This window comes from Cryptotermes secundus, unplaced genomic scaffold (genome assembly GCF_002891405.2).
Source record: "Cryptotermes secundus unplaced genomic scaffold, Csec_1.0 scaffold13, whole genome shotgun sequence".
Taxonomy (NCBI): domain Eukaryota; kingdom Metazoa; phylum Arthropoda; class Insecta; order Blattodea; family Kalotermitidae; genus Cryptotermes; species Cryptotermes secundus.
The window spans coordinates 934,217-959,155 of NW_019734350.1; the positions used below are offsets into that span (position 1 = coordinate 934,217).

A 24,939-nucleotide genomic window follows, 5' to 3' on the forward strand; every position below is an offset into this window, starting at 1 on the left:
TGCAAACGATATTTGGTCGCGAGTGATATCAGATGGACCGCCTCTGTGGTCTAGTAGTCAGAGATCCGGGTTCGATTCCTAGCGCTACCAGGTTTTCTGAGAAGTAGTGGGTCTGGAACGGTGTCCACTGAGCATCGTGAGGATAATTGAGGATCTATTTCAAGGAAATAGCGGCTCCGGCCGAGAAATCCAAAATTAACGGCCGTGGGAATTCGTTGGCTGACTACGTGAAACCCTCTATCCGATAAAGTTGGCACTGACTTCGCAGACAAGCGGCGGTCGTTCGGTCGGTATAGTTCGCTTGCGGACTACAGGCCACGGAGTTCAAGTAACAACACATACTCTGAACCTGAGCAGCAGTAAAACCGTGGAGTTTGTTCCTTTTTTTGTTTTGTGATATCAGATGATTATCCAATGTGAAATGAAAAGAGTGCTTCTGTGATTTTTGGCAATAGAGTACCGAGACTACATGTTCAAACAGCTCTTTGGGGCATAAGTGTAAGTCTGCGTTTTTCAGTGTTATGCGTTACAGGTAAACCACCCAATGAGTCACACCAAATGTTTAACAGATTATGATTACATGGAATAGAACTCTTTACACTGATAACTGTGAGGATCGCCTGAAAGTTCAGACGTAATATGAAGTTTCAGTGCCCAAGAGAATGGCTCCGAGCATACCTTTCGACTCTTCACCAGCTGAAAGATCGTTTCATGTTGAGAGGATATCAGACGGTTATGCTGTTTGTAATGAAATGTGTGTGGAGAGAGACAGCCTTGGTCTGCTTCAGGTCACCATCCTAACATTCGCTTGATAAGACTGAGGAAAGAGACACAAGTTGGCGAGGGAGCTGTCAGTCCTCACAGACATGAACTGTCTTCCCTCGCTTGGACGCTGGGATCGTCGGTTCGAATGTCTGTATATGCCTTTATTCTGTGTTTGTGTTGTCCTGTGTTTAGGTAGCGGCCTTGCGACGTACTGATCACTCGTCCAAGGAGTCCTACCGTCTGTTTAGAAAAGAATACGAAACTGAAGAACAGGCCAGTGCGCAACAGTGGGCTGTATAGTCATTGTTGAATGAATGAATGTTCTCTTAATATTGTTGTCATAGTGTTCTCCCATATACACCTATTGAACTTCGTCTTCGAAATTGTAATTGTTTGAGGCACTATGCTACAAGCCGGAAGGTCGCGGGTTCAAGTCCCGATGAGGTCATTGGATTTTTTTCAATTGACCTAATCCTACCAGCGGCACTAGGCCCTGGGGTCGACTCAGAAATGAGTACCAGGAATTAATTAATTAAATTTTCCTGGGGAGTAAAGCGCGGCCGGCGCGTAAGGCTGACAACCTTACCGCCATCTTTAAGCAGATTGTCTAGATAATGTGGGAACGTCAACGTCTCACAATCCTATGGGACTTCACGGACTGATACAGGGATATCTTTACTTCTACTTACTTTTTACTAGTTCTTTATTATCTATTTAGTATACAGGTTTCGCTCGTCAAGTTCTCCATGATTTGAGTGCTTTAATAATATTTGACGAGAAATATAAATGACGAAGTTCTTCATTATATGGTTTTCTCCATTCTGCTGTTACTTCCTCTTTCATAGGCCCAACAGCACACTGTTCATTCGGCCCCTCTGCGTTACCAGAATATCTGCATTGGAAGCCCTGCCAGCGGTACTGCTATGAACATGATGTTCCTTTTGGGGTCGAAGAGGTTTTTCATAGTGGCACCAGCGTTAAAAATAAGTGCTTGGGAAACCTTATGTTTTTCATCAATACTAGACAGCCAAGCGAGACGGCAGCGCTGTAGAGAGCCTCTGACGATAAATATCGAAATGGATAATCTCTTCGCTACTCGTCACTTCGAAAACATTCTTCATTTCAAGAAGACAGAACCAGAGTACGCGTCTGCAGAATACCATCCTGATAAAACGTTCTTAATCTCACTCCGTTAAGAGACCCTCAGCGGCGTCTCTTTTCGGCAATGATAGGCCAAATAATTTACATTGTCTTTAAATACAAGCTAAACAAAATAGCTAATAAAGAAAGTCGTCTTCTGGGTTTTGGCGCCGTGTATTCTTCGTTTTGGCCGACGTTTCGGAGGAACGTATCGCCTCCATCTTCAGAGCAGATGAATGGCTTGTGAATGCAGAGAGCAGTAGCTGTACAGCTTCTGCTCCTCCGAAACGTCGGCCAAAACGAAGAATACACGGCGCCAAAACCCAGAAGACGACTTTCTTCATAGTCATCGCCGTGAAAACCTCAAAACTTACAAAATAGCTAACAGATTGCCTGAAAATGTAGCAGAGTTCAAATATTTGGGAACGACAGTAAGAAATCAAAATTTGATACAGAAGTAAATTAAGAAGAGATTGAATTCGGGTAAAGCTTGCTACCATTCTCTACAGAAACTTTTGTCTTCTCGTCTGCTGTCTAAAAACGTAAACATCAAACGTACAAAACTATAATTTTTCGTGTAGGTTTGTATGGACGTTAAAGTTTGTCTGTCGCATTAAGGGAAGAACATAGGCTGAGGGTGGTGTTATTATATGGCAGTCGACACAACAGGGTGCATGTAATTAAAACAGACTGAGGGTGTTTAAGAACGGGGTGTTGATTGGACCAAAGAGGGATGAAATAATAGGACATTGGAGGAAATTACTTAATGAGGAGCTTCATAACTTGTACTTTTCACCAAATATAATTAGAATAATCATGTTGATTAGGATGATATTGGCAGGACACGTAACAAGCAAGAGGGGCGAATAGGAATGTGTGTAGGATTGTAGTGGAAAAGTCAGAAGGAAAGAGACCAATGCGAAGACCTAGACATAGGTGGGAGGATAATATAAAAATATATCTTAGAAAAATAGGATGACGTGATACGGACGTGGCTCAGGATAGGGACCAGTGACGGGCTGTTGTGAGAGCTGTAATGAACCTTCATGTCCCATAAGAGTTTGGAAAATTCTTGAGTAACTGAGGAGCTGATGGCTTCTCAATACGGATTCAGCGCCGTGGAGGCAAGTTATAGTCCAGATACAAACTAATTCAAATGGTTTTAAATAGCCAAAAACAACCACAGTCAACAAGATCAGTGGTCATAGAAAAGTACCCGTCGAGGAAGGATCGCCTGATTCTTAAGATTGATTACAGTAAAATAGTGCCTCCACATATTCGCAATCCAGTCATAACATCCAGTGTTAAAAAAATACAAAATGCAGGTTTCAAGAAACTGTTTTGAATAAACATTTTTCATAAATATGACGAAAGCTGACGACAGAGAGACTGTTGGCAGATCCCATATCGGCAGAATTAATACCGCATACAGAGCGTGTAATGCTTTGTCGGCGTACTGTGTTACCGTAATTTAACACAGCATAAGTACGATGCATTGTATATAGAGCGATGTGTCCGATATAAGCGGGAGCATTTCTACCGCTTACATCGGAGACTGACTGCACGCCTGATTCAGTGCAGACTTGTAGTCTAGATTAGAGTCGTGATGCAGGTTGTTAATTTGCGTGCTCGGAGCGTAATACATCATAGAACTTTATAGCCATATTTCGCATTGTTTTTGACGGGCTTTGATACTGACTTAGATAATACTGTGAAGTAGGTCACGGCACCTTCTTCGTCTGAGTTGTAACCAGTTCATCAAAACCTTCAGGAAAAAAGCATTTGAATCTTAATATAGCGTTGACAATTTCGCATTAAACACATATAATGTAAATGTATGAGCACTGCTTTAAGATTATCATTGCTTATTTTCACTCTGCATGTTGCTTATTCGCTTTTTTTTATTGCTAGTGGGGTGGGACTAAGTCCCTTGTACTGCGGCCACTTCTGGCCTATTGTACCAGCCCCAGGTGATAGGTGAGGGTGATTGTGGAGCAATTGGTGGAATGAAGATTGTCAGGGAAACCGAAGTACTCGGAGAAAACCTGCCCCAACGTCACTTTGTCCACCATAAATCCCACTTGACCAGACCCGGGATCGAACCAGGGCCGCCGAGGCGGGAAGCCAGCGACTAACCGCTTGAACTCTGGCGCGGCGCTTGTTCGCTTACTCTTTGACCGTTAAGATGAAAGCAGTACGTCCCTACGAAACGTCGGTAAACTTCTGGTAGACTTCATGGCTTTATATCCCTAAAGATAATACTACCTTTCAATATAAGGTTTCTTTAAAATGTCTCTAAAATAAACCGTACCGCAACTAAAGGTATGGAAGGTGAGGCTCAAACGCCCAGCAGATCTTGGCTGTTCACTCCTCTGCCGAATCGCCCGGAGCGTGAAGCTGAGACGATGATCATTCACCTTCATGTTAGGGACAGTATTTACTGTGAGAATGCTTGTTGTTCCTAGTACTGTATTCTGAAATGCAAAGACTGCGAGAAGCTTCGAGACTTCTGTGAACTTCCGTCGTCACACAACGACAGTCAAAGCTAATTCATATGAACTTTATCACCGAACAGGATGGCATAGCGGTAACGGTCTAGACTTGTAATCCACAGGTAGCCGGATGGAATCTCAGCCTGGACGCTGGATATTCTGGCTGAAGATTTTCGTGGTTTTCCTCAGCCATCGCAAGCAAATTCCAGGGTAGTACTTTCCTTTCAAATATTCAAATTCATGGCCTACAGTCATTCGACCATTCGATATGACGTGATCTGAGCTACGGCTCCTTGAGAAGAACCAGAAAAGAAAGAGAAGAGTGTTCCATTAGGATGGCACTTCTCAAGTTAGAAGGAGTTGGATTATATTAGGTTCATTACAGAACGGCTGCTTTAAATCAGCTGTAAACCGGAAGTATTTATATCATATTCGTTATGGACTGATTCCAGAGAAAGCCATTCCTTATTAGAAAGAAGAAAAAAAGAAGACTGCCCCCTCGTGACCTGGTACATATCTTACGTTCATGCAATGTATAACGCTGTACAGTTCGTTGCTATGGTAACCTAACATTGCATAATTTCAGAACCTTCGCTCACTTACAATTATTTTTACGAGAGAAATGTTAACGTACAATTACAAGTCGTACTAGTTCTGCTAGCAGATGTGTTCATAACATCACCAAAACAAATGTAATAGGTCAGTTATCTTCATCATTTAAAAGCATTTCTTCCAGCAACCATGTTACTATTCCATCATTTTTTAAGTGTTATATTAATAAAAGCTATAATTGTACCTTCATAAACACCTTACAGTGAAAGTTGTATATTGCGGTAGCACTAGTGTTGTTCTGACCTCATAATTGTGCATGGCCGTTATGTTGGTATTATTTATGGTTGTTGTCAACCGTTACGTTTGTACTGCCTCTACTGGCACGATGTTCGTAACGAGTTTCTCGAAAAGTGTCGATAGAATTGCTGTCCTGATGTTGACGGGTGAACAGATGCGCAGAGCCCATTAATTCGTATGCGCAGAACAACGCAGTTAACAACATACGTGTTAATGCAATGCAATAAAAGGCAGTGCTTGCTGTAGACATTTTCACCTTGCGGCGTCTTCGTTGACTACCGTGTCTGAAGTGCTTGGAACGGTCTGTAGGAGCGAGGAGAGCCTTTGAAAAGGAGGAAGAGGTCCTTGAGTTTGGCGGCCCGATGAGAGACAGTGTCGCGCGCTCCGAGACTCACACGCCGCTTGTGTGTTCCCCCCACACGCAACAACATATGGCCGGTTGTCTCTGCTCCCACCCACTCGAGCGAAACGGATCTGTTCTATAGAAAAATTTACTGTACTGTTACTCAAATGAATTCCTGGAAACGTGATTTGCAGGCGCATTTCGATAATCCAGGAAGATGTCAAAAAGAAGACCCCGTTTCGATTCTCAGAGGAGAAATCTTTGACGATCTTTGAAGGATTCTTTCGAATGTTTAAATTATGTATAGTATCCAAGGCTTAGGTGGGTGGACAATGTTAAAATAGATCTTAGAGAGATAGGATGGGATGGGATGGATTGGATCGAACGGGCTCAGGATAGGGACCATTGGAGGGCTCGTGTGAACGCGGTAATGAACCTTCGGGTTCCATAAAATGCTGGGAAATTCTTGAGTAGCTGCAGATTTGGCGGCTCCTCCAGAAGGGCTCACCTCCATAAGTAAGTAAGTAACATACGTATAATGGAGATGAAAAGGTAAAGTTGTCCCTGTTCTTAATTAATGAAGCACTATACCATGAAGATATGGGGGAGTGGAGGTATAACTCCACCATTCTTGACCTCGACACGAGATGGAGGTGAGTGGTCAGCTTTACCTCCGGGGAAGGAGCCCTCTGTAGCCATTGAATAGGAGGCTGGCTGGGCCCCAGAGCCGATCTCTGGACAGCTGTGATATAACATTTTTGAGGTTGAAGAACAGTGTCTTCTTAGATGTTATGCAGAGTAATTTGGTAGAAGTTCACAGAGGTTTAGGAGGAACGTACTGCTGGTGTCTTCAGGTCTGTTCACCCCGAAATGGAGGCAGTACCTTCCTCAGAAATGTCGGTAAACTTCTACAATATTCTCTCTCTCCGTGGCCTGTACCGACCGAGTGACTGCCGCTTGTCGGCGAAGTTAGTGCCAACTTTTGGGGATGGAGGGTGTCGCATGGTTAGCGCAACGGATCACCACGGTCGTTAATCTCGGTTTTCTAGACCGGAGCCGCTGTTTCCTTGAAATAGCTCCTGGCTGAGTGAACCCCGTTCCAGACCCACTACTTCTCAGAAAATCTGGCAGCGCCGGGAATCGAACCCGGGACCTCTGGATCTGTAACCAGGATCACTGACTACTAGACCATAGATCCCAGAGACAACGCTCTTTATAATCACGCCTTGATAACTTAAAATTTTGCTTTTCTAAGATTGTGGAATTCATAAAATAGCACAGCTATAGCTCAAGATCTTTCGTTCTTCTAACTGCGGGATATGTAAATTCACTACGATAATATACAGAGTGATTCTAAATTATTGTTGGGTTTTCCGTTTACAGGCCACGGAGACCCCGACAATAATTTAGAATCGTCTTGTATTTTAGAATATTGTCTGAAGCTTGTATTGAAAAGTATGTCAGGGAGAAAATGCAGTCCTATATCTGACAAATTGCAGATGAGCAGGCAGGTTATTATGCACAAAGGTCACTGATTATGCATGTTTCTCGGTACTTCTGCTCTCTCCTTTATATAAATGTAAACGTTAAAAAAATATTTGTCATAATCTCTTCGCAGAAATAGTCTCGTTTTTATACCATATCTGTATATAATTAGATAATTATTGAATTATTATTTGCTTTGACATACTTAGAAATAATAAATTGAAATAACAGTGCTTATTTTATTTTCGTTTTGTTTCAGGTGAGCATTGGTGCATGTTATTACCGTGAATTTATAGAGGAACGGACTTAGTACGGTAAGGTGCCATCTACTTTAAGAGTTAAACACACTTAAAGGCATGCATTCACTGAAAATCGTGAATTATTATGCGCGTGTATAAGATGTTCATTATGGATTAAACTCCGAACCTGTTCCAGTTAAAGAGATCAAAACTATTCCTCCTACCTTTCTTCCGAACCTTGCTCGCATTTTCTGCCACTCTGTCTCTTATGTTGAAGGTCAGCCTCAGAATTCGATTTTCACACATGTATATTATAATACAGGGTTATTCATAAGTCCATGAAACATTTTAAAGATTCACAGCAAATAAACTGTGCATCGGATCATGGTAATCATGGTAATGAATATCTCTTCTTCTGGGGGTTTGTGAAGGATACTGTTTTGTTCCTCCATTTCCTGCTAATCCCAGGGATCTTCGCAACCGTATCACCGCCATTGTGACTCTAGGACGAAATGGATTATCGCATAGATGTCTCTCGTATCAGCAAAGGTGGACATATTGAGTATCTGTGAACTATGTAAAATATTTTGGTAAGTTTGTCTCTATTTCAGTATAATAAAATTTGGAATCCTTTCTGTAGTTTATTTATTGTAAATTTTTAAAATGTTTCACGAACTTATGAATAACTCTGTATATTCTTTTATAATTACCACTGTTAGTTTTCTTAAATTAAATTATGGGAGGGGAAGGAACATCCCCCTGTAGCCAGTAAATGAGTTAAGATTGAAAATATATGATTTATATATATATATATATAATTTACGGGACCGCATCTGTGGTCTAGTGGCTAGAGTTCCTGGCTAGAGATCCAGAGGTCCGAGTTCGATTCCCGGCTCTACCAGATTTTATGAGAATATTTATGAGAAGTAGTGGGTCTGGAACGGGGTCCACTCAGCCTCGTGATGATAATTGAGGAGCTTCTTGAATGGAAAAGTAGCGGCTCCGGTCTAGAAAACCGAAATTAACGGCCTTGGGGATTCGTTGCGCTGATCACGCGACACCCTCTATCCGCTATTGGCACTAACTTCGCCGACAAGCGGTGGTCGCTCGCTCGCTCGCTCGCTCGGTCGGTATAGTTAGCGTGCGGATTAAAACCACGGAGTTCGTTTAGTTTCGCCATGTCGTATCAATTCAAGGACCCGGATTCTTTTCCTTCTTCGTTGTTGCTTTTTAAACTTTTATAATCGTTCGATCATCCATCAGTTTTTCTTTATTTATACGAATACTTCTTGATATTGTCCAGTGTCTGGTGTAGGCCTGTGTGCGATATACAGCGTTACGGGGATTTCCTGTACTCCCATCTTCACATGATGTGTTGTCATTATATTGACTTTCTCTTCCTTTCTCTTCTCCTTTGGAGAATAACGGCGATATTGTCTGTTGTCTAAGATATATCTGCATACACGGCATTTCGGGGATTTGAGCTACTTACTTCTTCAGGAAGTTGATACCATAGGCCTGCTAACATCTTTTTTTAATAATGGTGATGATTGGGATTGAAACCGGAGCCTTCTTGGGTGGTAGATCTACTGGCCTAATGTTTATAAGGTCCCGTGTTCGATCCCAAGCTTCATCACTATACGTAGATTAGCAAATTAGTCAGTATAGTGAATCACCTGAGGACGGTGTTGCAGACGTCTTCCAAAACGTCATGTCTTATATATATAATAAGGCCAGCATCAGATAATGATCTCATAAAATGTCCAGAAGATAAATTGAAATCGCCGCAGAAAACGTAACAATATAAACGGAAAAATAATAAACTTTTAGACCAATATCCAAGCACAATATTTGTACATTGAATTAACCATTGTCTTTTTTTTTCTGTGGCGCTACAGCTCCAATTTGGGCCTAGGCCTACCTCCATGAAACTCTCCGTTTCACTTCGCTTTACTAGATCTTACACATACGGTAGGACTCCTTGGGCGAGTGATCAGCTCGTCGCAAGGCCTCTACCTGTAGATAAACACAGAAAAACGCACACAAACATCCATACCCTGAGTGGGATTCGAACCCACGATCCCGGCTTCCGAGCGAGCGAAGACAGTGCACGCCTTAGACCGCTCGGCTACCGTGACCGGTAACTATTGTCTTACTTCGGAGAATCAGCTTTTCCGCGGCTTTAAGGTAACATTTGGGGTTCGAAACTGTAGAATAATATGTAGCCTTCTCAGAGTACGAAGCTACAGAACTCAAGGAGGAGTTCCTAATTTCATGTCAAGTGTCACGCAGTTAACTGCTTTCTCATAATCACCGGATGGTTTGAAACTGAACCAAAAAATTACTGTTAAAAATACAAAGTAGCCGACAAGTACAGTAAGTCTGCTTGCGTCAGTCATACTTACAGAGATATACAGACCTGCTAAATATACACACTTTATAATTGTACATGCTGTGATGGAACTTTTGACAGATAATATTTATTTTTAAGTTACTCGCTTTACAGATAAGTCACTTTCGTGATTACTTTGAGACCTTCAACATGTGAACCACCAAGCAAGTTACTGTTTATGTTTCCTGGTCGAAAACTCTGCGGTTCGAATCTCGGGCAGATCTCGGAATTTCTTTGCATGTTTCCATGGTTCTCCTAAATCATTTCAGAGCAAGGTCAAGACACTGCTTTATATTCAGCCTCGACTGCTGCTTCCGAGTCCTGTCACGTTCGCTGTACATGATCATACCTCCATAGTAAAACAAACTCCGTGGCCTGTAGTCAAGCGAACTATACCGACCGAGCGACCGCCGCTTGTCGGCGAAGTTAGTGCCAACTTTAGCGGATAGAGAATGTCGCGTGGTCAGCGCAACGAATGAATCTCCACGGCCGTTAAATTCGGTTTTCTAGACCGGAGTCGCCATTTGCTTGAAATAGCTCTTCAGTTATCCTCACGAGGCTGAGTGGACCCCTTTCCAGACCCACTACTTCACAGAAAATCTGGTAACGCCGAGAATCGAACCCGGGACCTCTGGATCTGTAGCCGGGAACTCTGACCACAAGACCACAGAGGTCTAATGTGGCTCCTAATTACATTTGCAGTTGATACAGCATTGATCTTTCCAAAATGTATACCAATCGGGAAGTTTTTTTATAATTATATAATCATTTATAAGATTTTAAAAGTCCATGAATTGAATTATAGTTCACGTCGGCTGCTAATTGCAGTAATGGCGTGAAAACAGTTGTCGATACATTTTTTTTTTTTGTTATTTTGTTTAGTATAATCATATAGATGAGAAAGTAAACATTTCCTACCCCATTTTTTCATTCAGACAATTTTCTTTGAAATAACCTATGTAGTAGGCCCTTCTTTAAATACACTATTGTCACGACCTAGGGGTTGTCACTGTCAGATGGGGTTTGGATTGGGTTTCTTGCACTTATACACTGAAATCGTAAGTGCACATAATTACAGCACTACACACACACACACACACACACACACTAGTGTTTTCCGTCTTCAGTGGTCGTATCCTGGCAACGGATTTATTACAGAAATTATGATAGTCTCAATGAATGACAGACTCCAAATATCACTGCACTACACCACACATAACGACTTCTCTTCACTGCAGGACTTCCAGGTCTCAACAGAACTCTCTCGAATCCGCCATCATCTGCCAACTGCCAAATCCGGAACTCTCAATCCAATTCTCTGCTGCACCTGCCACCTCTTCTCACTTATCTTCACAGAGCTCAGCTCTCGTCTGCCAGTACTCAAAGTCAAAGTCACATTGCGACTGACGGTCAGTCAGTCTGTCTGCCTTGGTGTCGAGCCCCGACTGGGGCTCATGACCAGATTTTTTTTTCTTTATATGAAAGTTACTGTCCTGTTCATTTGGGGCGCCCTCTCTGACGAGAGGTCGGGTCTGTCATTTGTCAGTCATAGTCTGTGTTAGTAAGTCCATTGTCAGTATTTACATATATTTACAATCTAAACTTAATACCTATTCCTATGTACAATATATACAAGGCATCTGTCAATCCATGCTCGGTTGTGGTGACTAAGGTTTCTCATTCTTCTCGAGAATCCCTCGAGTCAAATCCTGGGTTAATGCGCGATTATATGGTGTACTAGGCTGCTTCTGCTTCCTGTCCTTTATTCGCAGTTGTACTGCATCTCATTCCAAAACACATGATATAGCGTCGTAAAATAACCACAAGAAAAACAAAGAGCAAGAAATGAAAGTATTCGAAACAGAAGCAGCTATAATGATCTAGCATCAGTTTAATTACTGATAAGGTCTAGTCGTAGTGCCTCAGGGAACTAACTCCCATAGAAACGTGAAGACATCATCAGGGCGTTAATTGGGTTCTCGATTATATCTCTGCATTATAAATTAATTACTGATGCGTCCTGGTCGTAGTGGTTCGTAACCAACTCAGGGTAGAAATATGGAGCCTCAGGGCGTTTATGGGATTCTCAATAAAATCTCAATATTATATATTAATTTCACAACCTACGGTAAATGAAGAGTAGATTTATTGAATTAATTAAAATTCAGATTTCAGTATTTGATTCAATATAAGTAATTATGTAGACCTATTTTAGGTTCATTCGCATCCAATAGAGCGCCTATTAACTGGCTCCGTCCTTCTGTACTCGTGAATCAACTCCAGAATATTTAAACCGATTTTGATTAAATTTAATATTTGAGGATTTTTTGAAAAATTATCGAATCTTTTCCACTTTTATTTAGATCGGGCAGTGTTAAGGATCATTTTACATATGAGCATTTACTTTTTTTCGTCTTACACCAGTAGACAAGTAAAATAGAGGAACAAATTCCATAAATAAATTTTTACCTTAATCTGGTAAGGATTATTATTCACTCCAGCCCTAATTCTAGTGCCCAGTGAAAGAAAGGTCTTTTATGGTGGCTGCTTTTGTAAAATGTGTATCCCCGGACAGGATTGCACCGATTCACACAGACTGTTTACTAGAGAAGGTTCGTTAAGGTACGCTAAAGGCTGTAACGTAAATCAGACGATGTATTCATCTCCAGGAACCTGAATTAGAAACCTATAAGAGGAGATTGTTTTATTTTATTTATACTCTGACATTCATCGTCGTTAGCCAGTGATCCCATTTTTTTTTTATTATTGCTAATGAAGTGGGACTAAGTCCCCTGTACTGCGGCCACTTCTGGCCTATTGTACCAGCCTCAGATGATAGGCGAGGGTGATTGTGGAGCAACTGTTGGAATGAAGATTGGCAGGGGAAACCGAAGTACTCGGAGAGAACCTGCCCCAGCGCCACTTTGTCCACCATAAATTCCACTTGACCAGACCCGGGATCGAACCCGGGCCGCCGCGGCGGGAAGCCAGCCACTAACCGCTTGAGCTATGGCGCGGCCTCAGTGATCCAGTGATATCAGTATAAGTGAAAATGCAGCAATAGATGCCGTTTTAACACCAACTGATCTGCAAGCAGGAGTTTGTGAACATTGCTACAATTACCAGAAACCGTTTATAAATACAGACTTCATGGAGGACTTACATTTTTAAACTATTCTATCACCACAGTTACCTTCTAACCTGAGTTTCTAAAACAGTGTTTGCCGATGTGCACCGACCTTGCTATCAGAGGGCTGGGACATACTTATTATATTTTACTGTTGTGTAAAAGCTGTGTTTACTCAGAAACATTTTCGTAACTATTCATTATAAAATATATGCGCCCGGTACGTCACAATTATAGAGTTCTATATGTATGTGCTTACATGTACATGCTTTTATATATCGATTCAGTTTGAGTTTCAATAGTCATGATTCTTCTATGTATATTTTACGCCTCTCCCCGCCCGTTTTCTGTCATAACGCTTCTCCAGAGTTACAGAATATCACATTCTTCTCACGTTAATTACGTATATATAAAAATATTTAAAGAGATTTGATGTTAGCATGTCATGTCGAACGTACGTTTTAAGCATTCACTGTATCTTGTTTATATTAGAATTCAAGATGACATGTCAACTAGTTTCTTCGAATTGCGACTGAAGCTGAACAAACGTGATATGTTTATTGCCACTGAGCTCTAATATGCAAATATGCAGAGAATTTTTCCGTTACCTCTTCACTTGTCAGTGATTTTTCCCTTATCGTATTGTTTTCATAGAACAAAAGCAAGGAGGCCTGTTTGTTACGACGTGTTCAGGCCAACATTGCTGCTTACGAGAACTCATACACATATTTAAATGAAATGACATGAGTAACACAGTTAAAATAATTAAATAATTCATTCATAAATGGCTCTACAGCCCTATGTTGGGCCCTGGCCACTTCTTCTTGAATTTCGTAAATCTTTTTTAAGTAGACGTTTAGGACCCCTTGGACAGGGGATCAGCCCGTCGAAAAGGCCGGTACCTGTACATAGGACAATGCAAACACAGAATAAAGGCACACATAGACATCCGTATATTAAGTGGGATTCGAACACACGATCCCAGTGTTTGAGCAAGCGAAGACAGTTCATGCCTTAGATCGCGTGGCAGCTGTGATCGGCAGTTAAGTAATTAATAACACTAAGTTAAGTTAACAAGGGATTTAGTCAGTCGATGTGATGGGCACAGTAACACATGATTTTTAACAAAAATGTAACATTGACGAAACTTAAGTTCTGAACCTAAATTCACTGTATTGCACGTCGTATTTTAAGCGGGAACTGACTACTGGATATCAGAGGCCGCCACTTTTTTAGTAACGCCGCTTGTTTTGTGACAACTGCTGGGGAGAGTCTATATTTAGAACATCTTTCCGTCTCCTCTTCTCTTTTGCTAGACTAAGGGGGAGATTTAAAGAAAAAAAAAGGTTTAGTAGTCGATATGCTACAAATCCGAACACTTGACTTTTTACATTCAGTGAATTCAAGGGGATGACGACATGGTAGGAACTTTGTGTGCAAGTCGCGTCTTATAAATAAGGATACCTGCCCTTGTGCTCAAGCACTTAGCCATGGAGATATATAGGGTGTGACTGGGCCACAAAGCTCCTGGCATTATGGACTTCTCTAGGCCTACTGGATCGAACTGAATGGTCACCTTCACATACCGGCCTCTCTCTTCGGCAGAAGACCCCCCCGGAACCCACTGGTAGTTGCGTCATGAAACATTGGTGGCTAAGGGGAAAGTCCCTAGTGGAACATATTGTGAAATGACGCCTGAAAGCCGGAATAGTTCATTGCTAGGCAAAGACTCTGTAAACAGATTCCCGTGGGAATGAACATGCAAGCAGCAACAGAAGAACCCGTTTATAAGCAACGGATCGGTAAACACACAACAGTAGGAGTATTGTTGGAAACGGTGTTTTCTGTTCGGTCCTCGCAAAGTGGTTACGTTCAAAGACCTGAAAGTTCGGCAGTGAAGAGAAGTGCTTATGTGTGCTGTAGTGCAGTGCATTTTCATGGGAGCTTAGGAATTCAGTGTAGTAATAGTGATAACCCTTGACGCGTCAAAACAGGACACTAAATATCGTGGATAATATTTTAATGACTTTCCTCAGTCCCTCCTGACTAATATTGGTATAATACCTTGAAATATGCCACGACCTTTTCCTTCCATATCCTTTCGAATTCATCATTCATTAATTATCCTACTTTAGGATCCTTTGTAGACTGAGCTACTGAAAGCGTCGATAAATGAAATATATTAAATAAATGTGTTACGAGATGGCAGCACAACATTCGTCCCACTAAACACAAGAATACACAAGAAGGAAGCGACTGTTTCAGACAAAACACAGAAAGTATTTATTATTATTATTGGAGGGGGTGGGTTTCCCCATGCACCGCTACTAATAGTCTATTGTACGTCCCCCTTTGATATTTTACCAGTCTCTATTCCCTGCCCATACTGGTGCTCGCTATCAGCCCCGTTCAACCAGCGAGGCTGGCTGTGGTACCCGATACTTCCCCGTCTACCGGAGGCATTGGAAACAACGTGGGCGGGAAATTTACCTAATTTTGCTCAGAGGTCTCCTAGAGAAATGAGGATCTTTTACGTGCCGTAAATCTACGACACGGGACCTACGGCTTAAAGTCCCTCCCAGAGGACTTGTTCCCTGAATTTTTCCGCCCTTAAAAATTCCACGACCTCCGCCGGGTTTGAACCCGCGTACCAAGAGTCATGAGGTGGGAACGTTACCCCTAGACTACGGAGGCCGCTTAACAGAGAAAGTAAGTGGAACAGAATCTGTTTCTTATAATGTTATGGAGGTGTGCGTCCCGAAAGCAGTGCGCTGGATATGAACTGCACGTTCCAAGATGAAGTTTCTGGTTCACTGGGCTGCATGTTCCCCCACGGACCGTGTTAACAATTCGTTCTAAGTGTCGTTGCCTCTCTTTACGATACCAAACCAAGAGATTGTTTTGTTTATATGAATAATACTAGTAAATACTTTACACTCCTTTTCTTTATATTCTTTCCCCACTCTCTTCTTCAAGTTTTAGCTGTGTGTTGTTCATTTGAATGGTCTGTTTTGTTTGTCGGCCTTTTTGTGGTAAGGCGGGAGAGTTCTGAATGAAATGCTTTATGTATATATTATAGAGGGAGGATGTTGAAAGGAAGGTGAAGGAGGGGAAGGAAGAAGAAGGACACTGTATGAGACAAGGGGGATGTTAGAAAGACGGAAGGGAACAAGAGGAAGTTGGGTGTTGGGAGAAATCAAAGGAAAGGAACTCGTAGTGGGTTCTGACTCGGAGCGTCTGCTCTGGCAACTGGGAACGCCAAATGGGGGATTGTGTTCTGAAGGCCACTAACATGTACTGCACTCTGTTATACGTTTTGAAAAATTTCCTTTGCTCTTTTTTTTTACCCCTAATTGCACCATCTTTCTGAACGAGTACATTAGTAAAACGCTCTGGAGTTGTAGTTGGAAGGTGCTTGTTTCGAATCTGGGTCGAAACACTGGCTGCACTGACAGATTTTTGTGATCTTCTTCAGTCCTTCCAGGCAATCATCTGCATGANCGCATGATGCCTTGATTGGGTCAAGATGAAATTCTTCTAAATCCTTTCCAGTTCATTATTGACCGGTTATCCTATCATTCTACAATTATAGTCTGAGCTATTAACAGCGTCTTAAAACAAACTCCCCCCCCCCAAAAAAAAAACAAAATTTTTGTTTTGTTTTTAAAGTGTGTTAGCTGAATATATGAGTAATAATCTTTCTCGTAGCAGAACCCGAAGGTTCATCACTGATCTTGAGCCCCATCCATCCAACTCTCACCCTGATGAAGACGTATTCCGAAAGATTTCCTACCAAAAGTTTCTACGCACTTTTTGTCTCACCATGCCAGCTGCATGCCCAACCCATAGGGATCTCATAAATATCTCTCCTCACGATGATAGATGACCAGTAAAAGTCACGTGCCCCTCGTCACGTAATATCCAAAAATTCCTGCTTCACTCTTAGGTCCAAATGTTTTACTGAGCTAAATTTTATTTTAAAACATGTAATCGAGAAGGATTAAATGACGAACGGGACATGTAGGAAACAGACTATGTATGCACAATTTTAGCTGGAAACTATCAAGTGAAGAGACCGCTTAGAAAAAATAGTTATAGATGGGAGGTAAACGTGAAGTTGTCTCTGTACATAATTAATTAAGCACTATGCCTTGAAGACGTATGAGGCAGTTGAAGTATAGCTCCACCATTCTTTATCTCGGCACTAGACGGAGTTGAGTGATCAGCTTCACGCCTTGGCCGTTTTACCTTCTGGGGAATCACCCCGAATATCCATTGGCTAGGAGGCTTGGTGGACCCCAGAGCCGGTCTGGACGCTGTGGAGAAGAGAACAAAATTTGTCCCTACCTGGAATCGAATCCTGACTGTCCGACCTATCACTATACCTACTCCTATAGATTGGTGGATAATATTAAAATCGAAATAAAAAAAAGGTTGTGAGGATGTGATGTTTATTCACCTGGCTAAATATGGTATGAAGTGGCAGGCTTTTGTGAATACGAGTTCCATAAATGATAGTAATATTTTCTGCTTAAGAACTGTCAGCTTCTGAAGGAAGTCGCTGCTCTACGGAGTAGGCTAATATTTTGGCGTGACCTGAAATCTGTCATATCCTTTCTTCGTTCATCTGATATTGGCCCCCTTAGCCTCCGGTTGGGAGGTTATCGACGGGAGGAAGTGCCGTCTCGTTACAGCATGAGCGGCATTAACAGTACGGCCATAGATCCACTTTACGTCGTTCTTAAACGAAGCTTTTGCGTTCTAAAGAGCAAGAGTGCAGCTGTTTTCTGTGATCATCGAACTTTGGATATGAATTAGTTTTATTACTGATGGAGATCAACTGTGTAGGCCTATTGGAAATGTACATATCATCCAGTGATATATCATAGGCTACAATGGTATTCATTGTGACGTCATATTAGGAACTTGAACCGAACGTCTTTACTTGTGGATTTGGAAGAGAATGAAACAAATGAAAGATATGCATACTTCCTTCATGATAAAACAGAATTATACCAATAAAAATTTACATAAATGGATTCTATAGATTAATGATAGTCATACATTAAATTCTTCGTTGTTAATCCTTTATAGGGCGAAGCTGATTAAATAGTATTATCAATATGCTTTGTTCCCTCCGTTACAGAACTTAGTCGATTGATGTTAGGGTAAAACCTCAGTTTATTCTGGGAGCAAGACGAATCCCGGAAAATATATCGCTTTCTTGCCGATCACAGTGGCCGCGCGGTCTAAAGCATGAACTGTCTTCGCTTGCTCAAACACTGGGATCGTGGGTTCGTATCCCATTCGATGCATGGATGTCTGTGTGCGTTAATTCTGTTTTGTGTTGTGTGTGTAAGTACCGGCCTTGCAACGGGTTGTTCCCTCGTCCAAGGAGTCCTACCGAAAATGTATAGGATTAATGAACTGAAAAAGCGGCCAAAGTCCAACAAAAGGACTGTATAGTCATAGACAGGTACTTACGTAGGTATGTAAGTGGCCTCCGTAGTCTAGAGTTAACGTTCCCACCTCATGACTCGTAGTACGCGGGTTCAAATACCCGGCGGAGGTCGTCGAATTTTTAAGGGCAGAAAAATTCAGGGAATAAGTCCTCCGGGAGGGACTTTAAGCCGTGGGTCCCGTGTCGTAGCTTTACGGCACGTAAAAGAACCTCATACCTCCAAAGGAGGTCACTGAGCCAAAAATTGCGGACGTTTCCCGCCCAACAGCAGTCACTAATACCTCCGGTAGATGGGGGAAACATTATAGATACTTCTCAGCCAGTAGAGCCGGTCTCGCTGGCTGGGCGGGACTGATGGTAAGCACCAATACCGGTAGGATATAGAGACTGGTAGAAATCATATAGGGAACAATGGACCACTACAGGTCTAAGTGGATGGGGTAACCCACCCTCTCCAATAACTAACTAACTAGGTAGGTATGTATCGTTCTATTTAACTTTAAAGCAAGCGGTATAGAAAATTACCGCTCCCCTGTAAAGAGTTTAGAATAATAATTATTTCCGGAATCAGACTTTTAGTTTGTAGCGTCCGCGGTAGTTATTGTTACTATGTCAGTGGTTGGTCTGTTCCGTAATTAATGACGCTTTATCAACTGCGAAACTATGTAGCGGGTATCGTCCGTACAGTACCCATGTTTGTTCGTTTGTTTATTTTACATCGCTTTCTTAACGACACAAATTATATAGCTCTGAATTCCCGAAAGAGTATGGATGATAACTTTGTGGAAGTTCTCGTGGTCTGTATAAGGTACTGTCCCATCATCCGCTTGTAGAGACTGAGACGAGAAACAAAGGATTTATATCAGAATAATCGATCTCTGGTTCGAGGCTCGGACCTGGGGGGGAGCAGGAATGGTAACCAGTCAACTTGTTATCCTTTGCGTTGGCCCCAAGATAAGGCGAATTGATGGCCTTCAAAATATTTTAGACAGTTCGGACTCCCAGTTTTGTGCTGTCTAGTCTCAGATCGAGTAAACCATACACATCTGTTTCCTGTAAATTATATTGGCTGCACTAACAAGAGAAATAGGTTATAAGCCTTTAAGGGCTCTGGTAAAGTCACCCGTATTACTAGCATGACGTCACGGAGGAATTGTTAACATTGTCATGTTGATTTTTTTTTATTTCATTCTTGAGTTACTGTACTGTATGTTCATATTTATCCATAATTTTCGTTGTTGAAAAGCAACAAATAAAAAGAAAATAATCATTACTCTGTAAGCAAGGAAGTGCCGGGTCAGAAATGAAGCCAGAACGTAGAGACCCAAGATGTGGCCTGGTCAGGATTATCACACACCTCATTGGACAATAGTAGAATGATGAATTGCAGGGATAAACCGAAGAAACTCGAACAGAAACCTGGCTCAAACACCACTTCATCTCACATGAAGTCACTTGGGACTGAACCCAGACCTCCTGGCGAGAAGACAATTACCTTATCTGCAATCCGACGTCAAGGCCATATATTATTAGTGTTAATTGTTGAGACTTGGCTAAACACATTTCTTTCACAAACCTCCCTGACAGAAAACGAAATCCAAATGTGGTTTTATGCGACATACATATCTTTAGCTAGGAAAGTGTTAACCTCGCCATCAGATTGAAGTCGCCGGTTAGATTAGTTACGTTTGACATATCCTTTGGATATGATAGCCATTTTATTTGTGACAATGAAAGGAAAAACTCGATGTGTGTATCGGAATTTGAACCTCGGCTCCCCAGCCCATGGCGTCATTAACTCTTTCATGCTGAATTTGCAACAGGAAGTGAAGATGGTTTACGCGTATTGGCTCTTTATACAGCACACAATAGACTAGCATTTCTTGTGAACTCAGACTCGCCTATTATCCAATCTTTATTGATTGACGGAAATCGCTTCAGTGATTGAACTTGATTGAATATCCGTAGCACAACTCATCTGCATTGCGCATGCGTAGTAGCAGACCTCTACAGTTTTGTGAAGCTTTCTGTGGGCCACAAAGTGAATTGTTCAGATGAATGGCACTATGACAACACCGACCTCAAGAGGGTGTTTGGTTGGTTGTCTGCTGGCTGCCCGGCTGCACTGTGGGGTGGGGGAGTTCTATCAGAAACGTCAGATAGAGCGGTGATTCTCAACCAGTGGGACGGGTCCCGCTACGGACTTTACGCTCGGTTGGTTATGATTTGAGATCTAAAAATAATTAATTCAGCACACAAAATTCACCTCCATAAAAACGTTCCTGCATTCTAAATACAAATTTGTAGTCAGTGTTGCACTATAACAATATTTCTGCTAATGGAACTAAAGTTAAGAGTTTTATCTTCTGGGAAATAACACTGTATAATCCTATAAATGTCAATCGACGTTTCGGAGGAACATGCCGCCTCCGTCTTCAGCCCTCTTCATAATCACTGCTGTGATAACCTAAAATCATACAGAATTAAAATTGTTTTATATGAAGATAGTAATAAAACAACTGTTACAGTCCCCATATTCTTAAAGCTTCCAATATTGATCAGTATAATACTAAAATAATCTACATAGTTGTAAAATTTCATATCAGAAAAGATAATTTGAAGCCTGCTATGCTTACTTTGAACATATAAAAGCAGGCGTATACGATGACCACGCTGTCTGTGTGCCTGTGTATCCCCCCATAAACTTTTGAATGCCCGAATCAGTCTTTATGAAACTTGGTATATATGTCATGGCACCCGATCCCATCCCAGCGGCGTACTTCATAAATCTCTCCCATCAGTCTGTGTGTTTGTATGTGTATTCCTCCTATCGTTGCTAAGCAACGGCTCGGTAAAAACATTAACGCGGCACCGAATACACACGTAACAATAGAATAATTGTTTGAAGCGTCTTTTTATATAAGGTCCATGTATCAAAGGAAAGTAGAAGATTAGTTCTTCACAGAACTTCTTGTTTTAAACTGTGGTGGGACTGCAGTTCTTAGGCGAAATGAACTGTGGGACGGAAGCTGCAGAAAGTTAAGAATTACTGAGGTAAGGGATAATTGATTCCAGTATTGATCTGTTGATCTTCCGAATGAACATTGCACGCTTGGCAGCAATTAAACAGGTCTAATCGTAGTGGAAACACCTTGCCATTAAGAAGTATTGGGGAGTGAATGTGTAGCTCCGCTCGTTTTTGAACTCTGTTCTAGATGGAGATGAGTGATAACTTCACCCTTCGGCCGATATAACCCCGAGGAAAGAACATCTAAGTTTTATTTTAATTCCCTCTTCCGTAACATGTAGGCCTCCTTGCAAACAATTGAAGGAAAGCACTACGCCATGAAGACGTATGGTGGAGTGGATGTATAGATCCACATTTTCTTTACCTCGGTACTAGTTGGAGGTGAGTCGTCAGCTTCATCCCCACGCTGATTTACCCCCGGGGATAGATCCCCCGGTACCCATTGGATAGGAGGCCGGGTGTGTCCCAAAGCCGGTCTTGACGAGGTGGAGAAGAGAAATTCTTGACACTACCGGCACTCGAACTCCGACCCCTCGGTCGTACAGCCTGTAGCCAGTCGCTACACCGATTACGCTGTCCCGGCTTATGATATAGACATAGGTCGAAGGATTTAAATTTATCTTAATGAAAGAGGGAAACTTGATTAGAGGAGGTGCTAGACATAGAATCCTGTTATAAGTCATTTGTATCAATTCCATACCGTTACATCTTTTTCCTCTGTTTTTTTTTTCCTTGGCACTACAGCCCCGGTGGGTCTGGGCCTACCTCCATGAACTTCTCCGTTCACTTTTTATCTGTTACCCATTTTTAATATATTCCCAACTACGAATAGGATACCTTAATTTACACTTTACTTTACTCTGACTCTTATTTCAAAGAAGAGCCGGTTCCAGTCCACTGTTCCTCCAGCGGCCGCGGTCATGTGAATGTGTATTATGCACCACCTGTTGTCTGTCAGTGGGAACAGCCCAAAGGCAAAAGACACACACACACACACACACATGCATAGGACGTAATAATACGTATCCCCTGAAGCTTGAAGACAGTTCGGTTCTTTTATCGCTTTCAGACATTCTTTTTTGTTTTGAAATAAGAACGGTTAGCCGGCATCTTAAGAGTGAAAGAATCTACTAAAATTTTTCCACGTTCCTTCTGCATTGTTTCTCGTCGTGATACTTAAGATCGACATTTTTAAATATTTTCGAGTGCAATAAATAAATTGCGGATAAAAGAGAGAGGTACGTTCCTGAATCCAGAACACGAGTGAAAGAGATCATGTATCAAAATGGCGTCTTGTCCGCATACACGAACAAATATCTCCCCCTCCAATATTTTGTCATAAGTTTTTGTTAAATTACAGGTTTCATATGAACTTCTGTAGTTCCCCAGAAGGTTCAGAGATTTGGCACGTCTCTCTCTCTCTCTCTCCCCCCCCCCCCCCCCCCCCCCCCNAGCATCAACACCATTTGTGTAGTTCACATATGGGGAGTATGTAATAAAACTTACTTTTGTGTTGTCATTTCCGTGTGTCTGGCTCCCTAACAACTTTCGTACCAATTAATAGGTTTTAAATGAACTTATGCCACTGTAGAATGCCATAATGGTTTCAGTAGTACTGAAGGTAGACAGGGGACTGTAGTGACGTGATGTTCCTACCCAACTCCATGAAAATTCACAAGCTGTTTACGGATGTGCGTGTAACACGGTCAATAGAGTTTATGTAGTTCAAGTGAATAGTTGTTTCCGTTTGCTAATTACGTCGAATTAAACTTTCGAAACCTTAAGTTTAAATTAATAATATTTAAAATTTCAGTTCATACCTCGTAGGAAATAACACGTATCCCTTCATCTTCATCTTATCTATGACTCTACAGCCATTTTGTAGGACCTTGGCCGCTTTTTTACAGTTTCCTGATCTTTTTACACAGTCGATAGGACTCCTTGGACGGGGGATCAACTCTTCGCAAGGCCGCTAACTACACACAGTGCAGCACAAACAGAATAAACACACACAGATATCCACGCCTCGAGTGGGATTCGAACCCACGACCCTCTAGCAGGCGATGACACTTCATGCCTTAGATCGCGCTGCCACTGTGATTAGCCAATATGTCTGCATTACAAAAATCAATCAGTTATTGTTTTTTAAGAAAGCAATCGCTGTTCATGCAGAGAGTGATGCTGAAGCCCTAAGTGCATCCTGTAGGGAGACTGTAGAATCCCTTTATGTCAAAGTAGACACGGCATGTAGCCTATGTTAGCAACCAGTTTGCTTTAAAGGTTAATGAATTATAAGAAATATAGATACAAAATTGCATTTAAATTTATAAGTGAACACGAATTATGTAGCCATAAAAAAAAATTTAATTTCTATATTGCTGAAAAGTGAGCTAAAAGTACGTGATGTCTGATATTAAGGGAAGTAAATAGACTGAGGATGCTGAGGAAAATACCTGGACCCAAGAGGTGTCAAATAACAGGAAGCTGAAGAAATCTTCTTAAGAGGATCTTCATAAATTGTACTCATCACTCACTAAAATTACAATGATGAAATCAAGGAGGATGTGATGGGCAGGGCATGATGCATTCACAGGAGAGAATAGGATTCTGTACAGGCTTTTGGTGGGAAGTCTATAAGGAAAGAGACTACTATGAAGACGTAGACGTAGATGGTAGGATAATATTAAAATTGATCTTCGCGAAATAGGATGAGGTGGTATGTATTTGATTTATCTGGCTCAGGTTAAGGACCAGTGGCGGCATCTTGTGGACACGGTAAGGAATCGTCATGTTGCATAAAGCATTGGGCCGTTCTTGGGTAAGTGAGAAACTGGTGGTTTCTCAAGACGGACTCTGCTCCACGCACTTAGTTAACTTGGTTGGTTGGCTAGTGAATTCCATACATTCTCCGGTTGACAGTAAGTGTCGTACAGATGTTTACATTTCAACCAACCAACCTCCCATTCAGGTATTATGAGGGGATTTTTCCCCGGAGGTATAGCAGCCAGGGCGTGAAGCTAGCCTGTCACCTCCATCTAGCTTCGAAATTAAGAATGTACTGATCTATACCTCCACTGTTCCATACGTCTTCATGGCATGGTGCTAAATTAGGCAGAGGGACAACTTTATTTTACTTTACTCTGTATTAGAAGATAAAAACCTGCCATGTGGTATACTCGAATGATGTAATTGTTAATGCATAACGAAAGAGCAGAAAAATGTCAAGTTTAAAAATAAGCCTGTAAACATGCTGAGTTATTAACAATTTGTTATGGAAAGAAATGAATAATAAGCTCCCAGCTGTTGCTGTTGCGAGGGAAGTGATGAAATTAACTTATAAGGTATTTGGAAGGAACTTGCACTATAAACATTTTTATTTGTGTTATTTTCTTAAGTCATAAATCTAAACGTCTGACGTTTTTCATCCTCTTTTTTTTTTCATCTTCCATCTTTTTCATCATCTGTTTTAAAGAAGACTTAAAAAAACTGGTCTGGTACGTTTCAATTGTTTGCATGTGTCATTTTGCTTCATGTTGCTTAGCTCAGCAATTGGATCCAACCATCCATCTATTGACTTGCACAAGTCAGCCATCTTAATTACTGCAATTAGCAAGAAGT

General features: G+C 41.6%; 1 protein-coding gene across 5 annotated transcripts in view; it reads left to right on the forward strand.

Moving 5' to 3' along the window:
- LOC111868734 (homeobox protein cut) overlaps positions 1–24,939 on the forward strand; it is a 394,707-nt gene that overhangs the window by 244,182 nt on the left and 125,586 nt on the right. The window lies entirely within an intron of this gene.